Below are 12,419 nucleotides of genomic sequence, written 5' to 3'. Positions count from 1 at the left end.
CACATGTACTGAGAAGTATCTTGCTATAAGATAGCAGCCACAGGCAGGCCATGACCAAGGGCCCTGCCCCCCAGAGACCACAGTGAACAGATAATCTTCAAGTTTGCCCCAGGCCCTACAGCTCTGGAGAGCATAGTCAGAGGCACAGGGCCCAGATCTCTGGGAGACAAAGCAGAAATCCCAAGCAGGGTAGCACCATCGTTGACCGTCATAGAGGGCCCCGTCCCTGGGCCTCACGCACACCAGGGAAGGAAATTCACGGGCCAACCACACGCTGCATGATTGGAATGCCTAGGTCCCAGTTCAGCTCAGCTAGCGACCTGTCCCTCTGGGTTTAGACTCAGTGGGTAAATGAGACGTTGGCCTGGGCTGGGCTGATGTTATTATTGATGCACATGGTAATAATACTCTACAGCGTCTGACACAGCAATTCTGCAAAGCATCCGACAAGGGTAGGGCCTCCTGTCTAATGTCGCTAACAGCCACAGAGGATGCCATAGCAGGAAGCAATGCCAAAAGTTCTGATCCCAAACCCAGTGCTTCTTGCCCAGAGCCCTGGGCTTCAGAGCCTGGGAGTATCTGGGTGGGATGTGCCTGCCAGGACAGATGGCTGTGGGGAGTGAGGGACAAGTTGGGCTCCACTGAGTATCAGCGGGGAGGAGGCTAGAGAGGAAACACTTCTCACATCCATACTGCCCCCACCTCCCCGGACAGGGCTCCAGCCCCAGTGGTGAATGAATATGGCAGGAAGGATCCAAAAGACAAAACCACCTCCAGAAGCACCCACTACAGGATCCTGCTTCCTCAGCAAATGCCAGCACTTTCTTCCCCTTGAGACCTAACAATCTGCCATCGGTGCCTCCCCAGCCACTTCACATCCTACAACCCGAGCGTATTACCTCCTGGTCCAGCCTGAAGTATTCAAGCAGCCTAGACGCAAAGGAACTAAGAAGGCCCTGGGCACTGGCTAGTTTTATTTCAACTTGACAAGCTAGAGCCATTTGGGAAGAGGGACTCTCCGTTGAGAAAATGGCTCCATAAGACTAACTTGTACGCAAGTCTGTAGTGCATCTTCTTAATTAGTGATCAACAGGGTGAGACCGTCGCTGGGCTGGTGGTCCCAGGTGCTCCAAGAAGGCAGGGAAAGGAAGCTGAACAAGTCCTGAGAGCAGGCCATTACACAGCACCCCTCCACAGACTCAGTATCAGCTCCTGCCTCTAGGTCGCTGAGTTGAGTGCTTGCCCTGAATTTCCTAGATGGTGGACTGCAAGCTGTAAGATGCAATAAACCCTTTCTTCTTCATGTTGCTTTGGTAATGGTGTTTTATCACAGCAATAAAAACCCTGATTAAGAAACTCAGGGCCAAAAGAAAGCCATCTCCTCCAGGGCGTCCACTGCGCTTCCTCCTGCCTTAGATTCAGCCGAGGAGGACTCGGGTGCTACAATTCTGCTGTGTAAATGAGGGATGAGTCCAATCTTCATGGTTCTGGGATGAGAACTGGGCCTCGGGAGCCATTCTAAGCTCTTCGTAACGTGGAACTTAGTTGGAAAGAACAATGGGGAGTGAGCAGGAGCCCACTCCTGGAGGGGTACAAGGCCACACATGTCACCGTGGGGAATATCATGCACAGGGCGGAAATCCGCACGACAGGCAGCAGGGGAGGTGGCTGCCAAGGTAGCCTGAGGACTTGAGCAGCAAGGGTCTCAGGAATACTGGAAACAAAGGTGTGGGGAGCCTGTGAGTGCTCCTAGGCACCTCTAGGGAGCAGGCAAGGAAGGAAACCAGCCAAGATGAGAAACCCAAGAATTCTGAGGCTGGAAGGAGTCGAATTCTCCAAGCATGCCCACCCCTTCATAAAGGGACCAGCTAAGCTGACAAGGAATAACAAAACTTCAAAGTCAGCTCAGGCCGGGTGGGGGCCCTTCAGTGCCCCCCCTCCCCCGTTTCAGCAGAGAGGTCCAGCAGAGGCTGAGCTCATAGCTCCACAGACCATCATGAAAGCAAAACTAGAATCCCCGCCCCCCAACTTTCATATCTTCTCCCAGGATCTGAGACCCCATGAGGTACCAGGGGTCCAATGGCCCGTGCACAATGAGCAGGGAAACTGATGGCCAATGAACACCGTCCTCTCCCTGCCAGCTACTTAGTCCACGTCCCAAAGTCCAGAAACTCAGAAACCAAGACTAGCACCAGAGAAATGATGTGTTAACCACAGTGGTAGGTGGGGGTCACAGCCCTCCTCAAGGCCCTACCCAAACTGCCTCTCTGCATGCAAAATATGCCCCCAGAGAAGGCGCTTCATCATCTCAGGGCAGGCAGCACTTCTGCGGGCTGAGCGTCTTTCTCCACAGTGTCAGGGCCCCCAACCCCAGGAAGAGATGACCCGCATTAGTTCTGACCTGGCCTGCACAATTCCTAGGAAAAAGCTGAGGACTGAATCCAGACATAGCACACCCCAAGCAGCAGAAGACAGCACCGTTTCCCAGGACATCAGCCTATCCCAGAAGGCCATACCTATGACTATTCATCCTACATTCCCTGGGATCACCCAAGCCCTGGGCCAGGTAATGCGTCTTGAACCTCTTTTGCTAAGGACATCAGATGTGTCCTTTCCCTTCCTTCTACCTCAGTATTCTCACCAGTAAAGTGTCAAACTGGATGAGAAGCAGGCCTCTAAAGACAATGTCCTCTGAAGGGAGAGGTCACACACAGAGCTGGAATGTGACCAAGAGGAGCTTCAAGACACGTCCAGCTATTCCTCTCGTGGCCAGGGACTCCAGCCTTGTTGGCATCCTCTGCTCTCAGGTGTCCACGCTGCAGCAAGCTTGGGGCCGTCTCCCCAGAAGACAGAGGATACCAGAATGAGGCCGAGTGCTCTTTACTATAAGACTTCCTCTCAAGCAAACTAGGCTGCCGGTTTCCCAGGAGATTCGGGGGGACTGTATTACCCCATCAACTCGTATCAGGATGCTGTGATATCATCCTAACTCATAATCAGTGGGTAAGAAAACTGAAGCTCAGGGGGCTCCATGACCAGCCAAAAGGGCCATTCTCTGTCCTTCACAGCTGTCCTGCACAGAGCTGAGCAGGTGTCAGGACCTGGTCCATGCTGGGTCTTATCACATGGAGAGAAGCCAGAAGAGAATCTCCTGGCTCAGTTTACCTGAGGGAAAACAAGACTCTCAGACAGAAAGCCAGATGACTTAAACATTCCCCAGGGGCAACAGGCCTCTTGGTGGGTTGAGGTAAAATGTCCTTGGATTATTACTTATAGCCTCTGAGAGGACAGGTACCCATCTCGTGCTTCAGAATGCCCTGCAGATAAGGGACCAGAAAGCTTTGTTGGTCCTGACTCAGTTTGACCTTGAGCAATCAGTACACTGGAGGTGAGGCTTTGGGAGGACACCCATGACAGTGCTGAGGCACTTGCCACATGCCAGGCACTGAGCACTCTGTAGCTTCTCAACCCGCTGGCAGCGTGTTAGTGATTGTTAGAGCATGAATGACTCTTTTACAGATGTGGAGGCCAAGGTCAGAGGTGTCAACCATAAAAGGTGGAGTTGAGAGCTGACGCCAGGCAGCCAGAGAAAATCCTAAAGCAGGGCTGTGGAGAGAGGTATCTTGGTCCCAGAAACACTGCCATGTCAGTGTGAAGAAGAGCTAGTTCAATCTCCAGAACCCACATAAAAAGCCTATTGTAGTGAGGGCACTCTTACAACCCCAGGGCTGGGAGGCAGAGACAGGAAGACCCTCAGGCTCCGGTAGCCCCCTTGGCCTAATCAGCTAAGGTCCCAGTGAGAAACCCTGTTTTAGAATACAAAGTAGATGGCTGTCCTGAGCTTCTGGCTTGCCTAATCACACACACACAAACACACACACACACACATACACACACACACACACACACACACACACACAGTAGCAGGGATTGAGGGGCTTTCAGTAAATGATTTCAAGTGTGTAAACAGCAACCTCAGTGATACACAATTCTCTCCTCCTGAACCAGCCCCTCACCAGCTTCCTTTCCATGACACCCTGCTGTAGGAAAGCCATCTTTTTGGACCGGAGGCCTAGGCTTGGGCTTTCCTCATCTGCCATCCAGAAAGACAGAGACTTTGGAAGGACTCCTTGTGCTTCCAAACACCAGGAGAAAAAGTTAAGACTCTTTCCAGATAGCTCCTGGTTCCGTCTGTTCCTCGGTGAGATTCCTCGCCTTGCTGTTGGAATGGTGTCCTGAGCTTCTCACCTGACCTAGCTGAGGTCAAGGTCCACCCAGGGCGCAGTGTGAGAGATCAGGCAGGAGCCTTGGGGACAGAGCAAGGTTCAGATAATTGCATTCTGAGCCCAGTCCCTTTTTCCTCCTGCAGCTGTCACCTGGACCTGACACAGGTGACTCTTAGGGAGGAGCAAGCAGGTTCAAACCCTGCTTCCTTGTCCACAGAGGAAAGGGCAGTGGGCAAACAAGCCATCAGCTATCAAGCTCACAGTCAGCATGAAATGGGTTGGGGGATATGTGGGAAAGAGAAAGGAAGCCTTGGCAGGTGAAAGCTTGGACTCTCTCCAGAGGAACTTGGTTTTATTTCCCTCACATCAGCATTGTACTCAACCTGTAAACTTATACACACATGCATACACTTGAGCTTGTGTGCTACAGAGGTTTAGAGGCTGTCACTAAAACAAACTCAGGGGCCAGCCCTAGCCTCCCTCAGTCCAGCTGGGATCCTGAGCTAGGTTACAGCCTGAAGTGCACTAAAGGCTGGAGCTAGGCCTGGCCAAGGTAGATGTTCAGTAAATGTCTAAGGAACTCATAAACCGGCAAAGCCCAGTTCAGCTCTGTGTACTGCTAACCTTGACTGAAGTTAATCATTGTTTTCTAAGGTTCCGCTTCCTGTGCTAGAAAAAGACAGACAGTCCCCGAACCCTATACGCTTAGTAGCTCAAAGCCCAGAAGTAGGTTCTGTGGTAGAAGGGGCATTTCTTCTTATGGCCCAAAGCATATAAGCTGAGCCTTCTGGGGTTTAGGGGGAGCCTCCAAGGGAGGGGTTCTGCAGACCACAGAGGAACCCCTTCTTGTGAGTAGTTTCCATTCAAGTCAGACACCCCAAAGGAATTTTGGACAACAAGGTGCCTTTGAAATTACAAAAGAGTTACATTCTGACACTGTCTCCCCATCAGTGGCCTGGCCATGTCATGATCTGCATTGCTTTTGACAAGGGTACGGGGAAGACTGATAGACAAGAAGAATCAAACTCCCCCATATTTGAGGGCAAGGGAGGAAGACAGGCAGAGCTGAGCGTGTGTACATATCTGCATGTGTGCTCAGGGGAGGGGGAGTGGCATGGGGAGCCCACCAACAGGGGAAGAGGCTCCCTCAAACCTTGTTTCTGGGGACTGGTGTCTCAGGAAGGTTCATAGCTCCTGAGAATTCAGAGCCTGCCCTGATGTTCCCAGGAACAAGCCACCCTATTTATTGAATCCCTCTGTCATTTCCTGTCCCTCTTTTCCTCGGTTTCCCCACTGGTTCTGACAAGGATTTGAGCTGGGAGATCTTTGGAGGGACATTATCTATCCTGACAGATTGGGATACAGATATGCTCTAGAAAAACACCACCACCACCACCACCACCACCACCACCACCACCACCACCATGGCCATGGCCACTGCCACTGCTGCTGCTACCACCGCCACCACCCAGGAGACCTGGAAAGGCAGTCCCCAGCCCCAGCCGTCGGTCTAGGGCCAGGGCTGGGCAGAACAGTCTCCACACACTGCCTGTCCTCAACAGCTTGCCATGGCCCAAACCTTGAAGTGGTTACAGTTACAGCCAGGCTAACAGGATTAGGGGAGCGTTGAAATCCAAGAAATCTAATTAGCTCAGACACCCCGGCCTCCCCCAGCACAACCCTGTAGAAACCCTGGCAGCTGGGTCTGATGGGAGGGGCAGGCGCCTGGCCCTCAGGGCGACAGTCATTACCTGCACAGGTGTGCCCGGCCAGCCCAGGTCAGACTTGGTGGGGAGGTGCCATCTCAGTCTGCCCAGTTACCCACTGCCCACAAACCCACCAACCTAAGTGGGTGTCAAAGGGTGGCACTCAAGTAGGCTCCAGATGGTGGTGGCTACTGGGGGAAGGAACCCATGGGCCCTATAGGGCGGCCACCCTACACAGTGTAGGAGACTGACTCAGCCAGAGGAGGGGCAGTTTGAGTCACACTCTGTATCTATAGAAACCATAGCAGCCCAGGGACAATCTTGCTTCCTCCTCCAGGGCCAGGCAGAGCTGAACCTGGTGCATACATTACGCCTAGTCAGGCAGCATCTGAGGTTCAGGGTAAGTGCTAGATGGGGCAAAAAGAGAAAGAAGAGAGAGAGAGAGAGAATTGCTAGGGACATAGACCATGTATTGCCAGCTGCACGGAGCCCCACCTGTGACCCTCTCTGGAAATAAGTGCAGCTTCTGCTCACTCCTCCCTCCCACCCCAGGGCCCACATGGATTTCTGTGGTACATCCCAGCAGAGTTGGAGGCTGTTACTCAATCCACTGTGATGTAGGAGTCTGTAAAGTCTGGAGTTGAGTCCTGGATTAGCCAGTCTCTCTCGCCTCAACCTGAGCTCTACTTTCCTTCTCTGTTAAATGGAAGTAATTCCATACAGTAGCTGACATTGTTGTTGATGGGAGCAAACAAATTTGAAAAATGATTCTAGGTGGGCCATGCCAGGCAAAGAAAGGGGCTGTGGCCACGCCCTTTCTCATGTGTAAATGGCAAGCAGCCAGAGGCTGGTGGGTAATTATTTATTTGTATTGGTCTTTCTGTCCTTGCTGGACAAAAGCTCCTAGAGGGTCTTGCATAGTTCTGGGTCTCGTGGGCCACTGTCTTCACTCTGCAGATTCTTATTAAACACATGAATAGTCAATCCTGGGTCCCTGACCTGACCCTATCCTCATTATGTAACTCCTCCCAGGTCATGCACAATTTGAGGAAAGAAAGTGTCAAGAGGTAAGCCTAGTACCTAGAACCAATGGAAGACCTTCTGGGCAGACCCTTCTCTGCATCCCAGTAAGGCTGGAAACAGCCACTGGAAGAGTGCTCTTCACCACAACGCACACTTATCACTAAAGCCTGGATACAGGACTTGGGCCTTATGATCACTAAGGAAAAATGAGACTGTGGTTGCAGAGGCCCCAGCATCTTAAGCCCAAACTTAGGATCAATCGGGAGGTTTGGCTCTCCAGAAGCTGTCCAATGAGTACAGAAGTGGTGGGCTCCCTGTCACAGGAGACATGCAAGCTGAGGCTGAACAGTCAGCTGTCAGCTATCAGAGAGGTAAGCAGGGATAATGGAACAACTTCTGAAAAATGTTTCCAGCATTTCTCACTCTCAATCTGGCCCTTTTGTCATCTGTCTATTCTGCATCAGAGTCTGCCTAAGCTTCAGGATAAAGACTCAAATGTTTGTAACTGCCTCATCCTCCGGCAACCATGTAGGATGACAGGAGACTGAGGCCCAGCAGGGTCTGTCTGCCGGCCCACACAGCCATCAAGCTACAGCTCCTTGATACCTTGTCCTTTCTCCTGTCTTGTGTCTGTGGAAGGATTTGCTGTGTGCTGCTTCCTTGAGGGAGATCCTAACATCAGACTCATGACTGGAGCTTCCAGGCCAGGCTCCATGCACCCGGGCAGACTGCCACAACCCCAGCCACAGGGTATCTTCAGGACAAAGATTTTCCCCTCAAAGAGGGCCTGGGTAGAGGCTGCTGTGTCCTGCTGAGAGGATCCAGCAGTCACCAGGAGAAACTGCAGCCGCAGGGTCAGGGTCAGGGGTAATTAGGGCAGTGGCCTTTGTTGTCTACACAAAACCCAAGGAATCTCATAAAGATGCAAGAGAGGCAGGGGCCTGGCAAGGACCCATGGGAGCAGTTATGAATGAAAATGTAAGGGACCTGGTCACTATTCGGCAGGCCCTACATCTTGGTATCATGCCACCATGCCCACAGAAACTTCCCCAAATTAACTTGCTGCTGCACAGATTTCTTACAACATTTTACCCTAAGACTTTGGGTCAAAGTCTTAGGGTAAAATCTCAGATTGAAGCTAGGTGTTGAAGCTTCCTACAGAGCCCCTCTTGCACCCGGGTTCTAAGGACATATACAGGCTTCAGAAGGTGTCTTCCTTCTTTACCCACTCTCGTTAGTCAGGCTCCAAGCCCCAGCTACTCCTAGCTAAGACGCTTCTTAGCTGGGTTCTTCCTCCGATCTTCTGGCAGGAGCGAACCTGTGGACAACTGTGCTGTGTTGGGTTGCCTAAACAGGGGCCAGGGATGAAAAGATGGGATTGCTGTGGCTAGAGAAGTGTTGCATGCACACACACAGAAACACACACAAACACGCGCACACGCATGAAGGTGTGTTGGAGCCAAAACCCAGCTTCTAAGTCGTCTATCATTTGCCCTGGATTCCCCCCCCCCCATTTCTTTAGGAGGGGAAAAAAAAAGAACATTTTGTCCCCACAAATAAGCCAGTAACAGTTTCTTCACAGACAAGGCTATTTATTCAGGTTTTTTTTTTTTTTTTAAGTCCAGTCCCCTCTGTGAGTCTGTGAACAGTACTCAGAAAGTCTTACAACCGCAGCTCAAGTCCTGGAAACTCTGTAGCTCCTCCCCCAGTCCCAGTCACCACGTTCCCAAGTCTAAACTTCTGATTCATATGAGAAAACTAGGTCTCCTAACCCTGTGACTCGGGGCCAGTGATGCTTCTGTCATTTGGGAAAAAACAAAACAACCAAAATCATAAAACTCAGAGGAAAACACCATCTCCCTCCAAAAGCACCCCTAGCCACACGCGCTCCAAGGGAGATAGGGCTTTCAATGTGCCTTTTGTTTGATGCTGGTGTTTCAACATCCTCTTCTTGAAGAGGGAAAGGTCAGCACAAGGCTCCCGGGTGTTCACAAGCCCTCTGCTTCTGTCAGGGGCCAGGGATCCCAAGCAAGAGGCCAGGAATTCCCCCTGCTTTGGGCCTCCTAAAAAACCAGCCTGGATAAGAAAGGCCATGGGCTTCCTCCCTCATCTAAACTTCCCAAATAGCTCATAGGCTTCCACACTCGTGCAAGCACAGAGAGGCAGGCTGGAATTCACCACCAGCCAGGTCAGGTCGCCTCTTTCTCCAGCCTCAGCCACCATCCATTTATCAGTACCTTCAAAAAAACAAAAACGAAAACCAGAAAACAGAAAACAAAACAATAATAAGCAAAACCAGGCACCTCTGGGAACAGCCTCTGGCCTCCTGCCCTGCCCTGTGTAACCAGCCTGTCCTCACACCCACGAGGGAGGGAGGAGACTGCACTAGTTAACCCTGTGGTCCACCAGGCCCAGCTCCCAGGTTGCAGCAGAGGCAAACTGTTGCTCAAGAAAACCCTTCAGAAAACCATTGGCACCAGGAGGCAGCTGGAGCCAATGGCTCTCTGTGTAGCCATGGCAGGGGCATCCACAGGCGCAGCCCACAGACCGCCCTTCCAAATCCCGGGGGTTGGTCCCCATGTCCATGCCCGGGGCTGTCCACCCACGGGGCTCCAAATGTCCCTGGCAGTGCAGAGAGGAGGGAAAGGCTGGCCGAGCGGTGCACTCACCCCGCCAGCCCAGCCGCCAGCCAGCTTCTTGGAGATCTCAGAGAGAACATTTGTTTGGGCTGCCAAGTTAAATCTTCCTCCCTCATGTCAGGGCATTGGAAAAGCAGTCAGGGGAAAGGGGAAGGGGGAGAGCGGGGGAAGGAGCCGCGGGAAGGAGGGCGGGAGAGAGCAAGCGAGCAATCCAGGCGGGCAGGCTCCAAGCCCCAGCTACTCCTAGCACCGCCAGCCCAAGGAGCTGCAGCTCCCGGGGCAGACATCGCCCAGGCTCTCGGCAGAAGCAGAGTTCTGGCCGCGGGGACTGCCGGGTCGGGTGCGGGCTACCAGGCTCCCTGAGCCCGGGTTGTAGGAGAGGCCCTCGCCCTGCTCCGGGCTGGAGGCACAAGGTGGAACTGTAAAACAGAGGAGAAAAAAGTTTGCGGCAGGTAGACGGAAGGGCAGAGTAGCCGCGCCGGTCGGCCGTCCCCGGGGAAGGGTGGGGGGCCCCGGCCGGCAATCCTGGCGCGCTCGGGTCCGCTAGCCCTCCCGCCCGGGTTGTTTACATTCCTGGAGTGTCTTTTAAACCCGAGGCTGTGGCCGGCTCCTGGCCTTCTCCGGCTGCTTCGGGGCAGTCTCCCGTGAAAATCTGCTGGCGCACAATGGCCGGGAGGGGCGGTCGCCCCTCGCCCGCGCCCCTACCGCTCCAGGGCGGGGAGCCTGCCCTCTTCACCGCGCCCTCTCCCCGCCTGGCCAGCTTCCTGGACAGATGTCCCCGGCCAGTGGGCGACGCGCTCCCGCAGCCTGCACCGCGACACCGAGGCCGTGCTCCCCACTGTTTTCGCCCCGGCCCTGACGCCAGGAATGTGAAACAAGCTTTCAGAGCTTCCCCCCACCATCCGGACCGAGCTTCGGCTCCAGTCCGGCCCCTCAACCTCCGCGCGGGCCGGCCTCCCACTCCCCCGGGGCCACCGCCACCGGAGACAGAGAGGAAGAAAGAACACGGGGAAATTACTTTCGTATTTGCAACGCGCGCGCACGCACACAGACACATCTTCCTCTTCTTCCCTTGGGCTTGCCTCCCGACTGGGGCTGCCCCGGCCAGGCGTTAGCCTGAAAGCCCCTTCGGCTTCCGAAGCCCCAACGAGAAGCCTCCACACGCTCCCCTCAGCGTGCCCAGCTTCAGCACGCGCCGCGTTTCCTCGGGCCATTCTCCCCCCAAAACAACTTAACCGCGCCCCCGTCTCTCGTGTACAAAAGTGTGTTCTCCATAGAAATTCGGAGGCACAACTTAACACCGCCAACCCTGGCCACCCTGGAACCCTGCGTCTTCCCGGAGGTTCTCCTCCGCACACAAGAGCACAACTTCACATCTTTCCAAAGGAGGCAAGGGAGAACCAGCGAGTCCTTCCTGGGTCCTTCCCTCCCTCCTCTGAATCTGTATCCCGGCCGGCCCCGACTGTTCCGAGCGCCGGCTGGAGGCGCGCCGGCAGGAGGCGGGCACCGAGTCCGAGCGCACACAACCGCACCGGTGCCCCGCACACCCGATGATCCCGGGGTCCTCGCGCTCACCCCGCTGGGTAGAGCCGCTGAACACAGCCAGGCGCTCACTGGTGGCCAGGGCCTCCGCCCCCGGCGGCCAGGGCAACGCACCGAGCCCACACAGCTGTCCCCTCTCGCCCCGCCGGAGCCTAAGCCTTTAAGCGTAAAGCCCCAGTACAGTACCCTACGCTCGCACCCCGAAGATCCGCGGGGACCGGGTGGAAGCCTCGGTGCTAACGGGCTCCTGGCTCCGTCCCCAAACTTACCGGGCGCTGCGAGCACCACTGCCACCGCTGGAGGACGCGCCGCCGCCACCGCCGGGTAGGGCCGGCTGGAGCCGGGAGGAGCGCAGAGAGAGCGCGGAGATCCTCTTAGCTCCGGCTCCGGCTCCTCGCCGGCCGGGGCTGGGGTCGCCGCGCTGCGCCGCGACGCTGCTCGCTTGCTCTGCGGCCCGATAGCTGCTCTCCCGGCCGGCCGCTTGCTCTCGCGGGCGCCCGCCGCCGCCGCTCGCTTTTTTAATGTCCACAGACAGTGAAAAGGAACTCGGCGTTAGGGGGTGAGTAAGTGAACCAACTCGCCCGGAGCCGAGCAAGTTGAAGTGTCAGATTACATTGGCTATTCTATTTCCAAAGGGCCCCGCGCCGCCGGCCTCCCGCAAAAGCCGGCACGGAGTAGCGGCGGGAGCGGAGCGCCGCGCCTTCAGCGCTCACCTCTGCTCGCCTTGGTTCGTTCTCCATCTGCGCGCCCACTGCGCTCTCCCTTTCCCTTTCCTTTCCGCCTCTCCTCTCCTTTCCCTTCTTTTCCTCCCTTTCTTCCCAGTTCCCAGCTCTCAGCTCTCTGAGCTTCTTTTCCCGACCCCGGCAGGCTCCGCGCCACCCCCACCCTCCTATGCTGCTGGTTCACTTTTGTCCCTGCTCTCGCCTCCCTTCCCTGCTCTTTAATACCGCTCCCCCCACCCCAATCGCGTAAGTTTGGAGCGGGGAGGCGATGTGCCTAGGAGGGGGCCGCATTGGTAGAAGCAAATTAAGGCCAGAAGCCGTACCCCGCTTCCTGCTGGCCCCCTGCGGGAGCACAGTGGGGCCGCAGGTACTGTGAGCGATCCGAATTGGGGTGGCTGAATTGCTAATGAGAGGTGTGCGAAGCTTCCCCCAAGACTTCGGGATTGTTCCTAAAATGGGGTGACAGAGAGAGGGTGAGAGGACCCTAACTTTGGCCGCGGGTGGCGCAGGGGAGGCTGAGGCGCGCCTCCGTTGACGCCTGAGGAGGAGGGAGGGGTGTGG

The 12,419-nt window shown here is 55.1% G+C and overlaps 1 protein-coding gene across 3 annotated transcripts in view; it reads right to left on the bottom strand.

Annotated features, from left to right (window-relative positions):
* Zmiz1 (zinc finger MIZ-type containing 1) overlaps positions 1–11,969 on the bottom strand; it is a 200,199-nt gene extending 188,230 nt beyond the window's left edge. The window contains exon 1 of one of the 3 annotated variants that reach the window (XM_060390700.1): positions 11,406–11,969. The gene's annotated coding sequence lies outside the window, so the exon portion shown is untranslated. The remainder of the gene's footprint in view (positions 1–11,405) is intronic. The other 2 variants (XM_060390698.1, XM_060390699.1) reach the window with 2 other exon arrangements.
* Positions 11,970–12,419: the final 450 nt, after the last annotated feature.

Source organism: Meriones unguiculatus, chromosome 9 (assembly GCF_030254825.1).
Source record: "Meriones unguiculatus strain TT.TT164.6M chromosome 9, Bangor_MerUng_6.1, whole genome shotgun sequence".
In the NCBI taxonomy this organism is placed as follows: domain Eukaryota; kingdom Metazoa; phylum Chordata; class Mammalia; order Rodentia; family Muridae; genus Meriones; species Meriones unguiculatus.
This window is presented reverse-complemented; position numbering and strand designations above follow the sequence as displayed.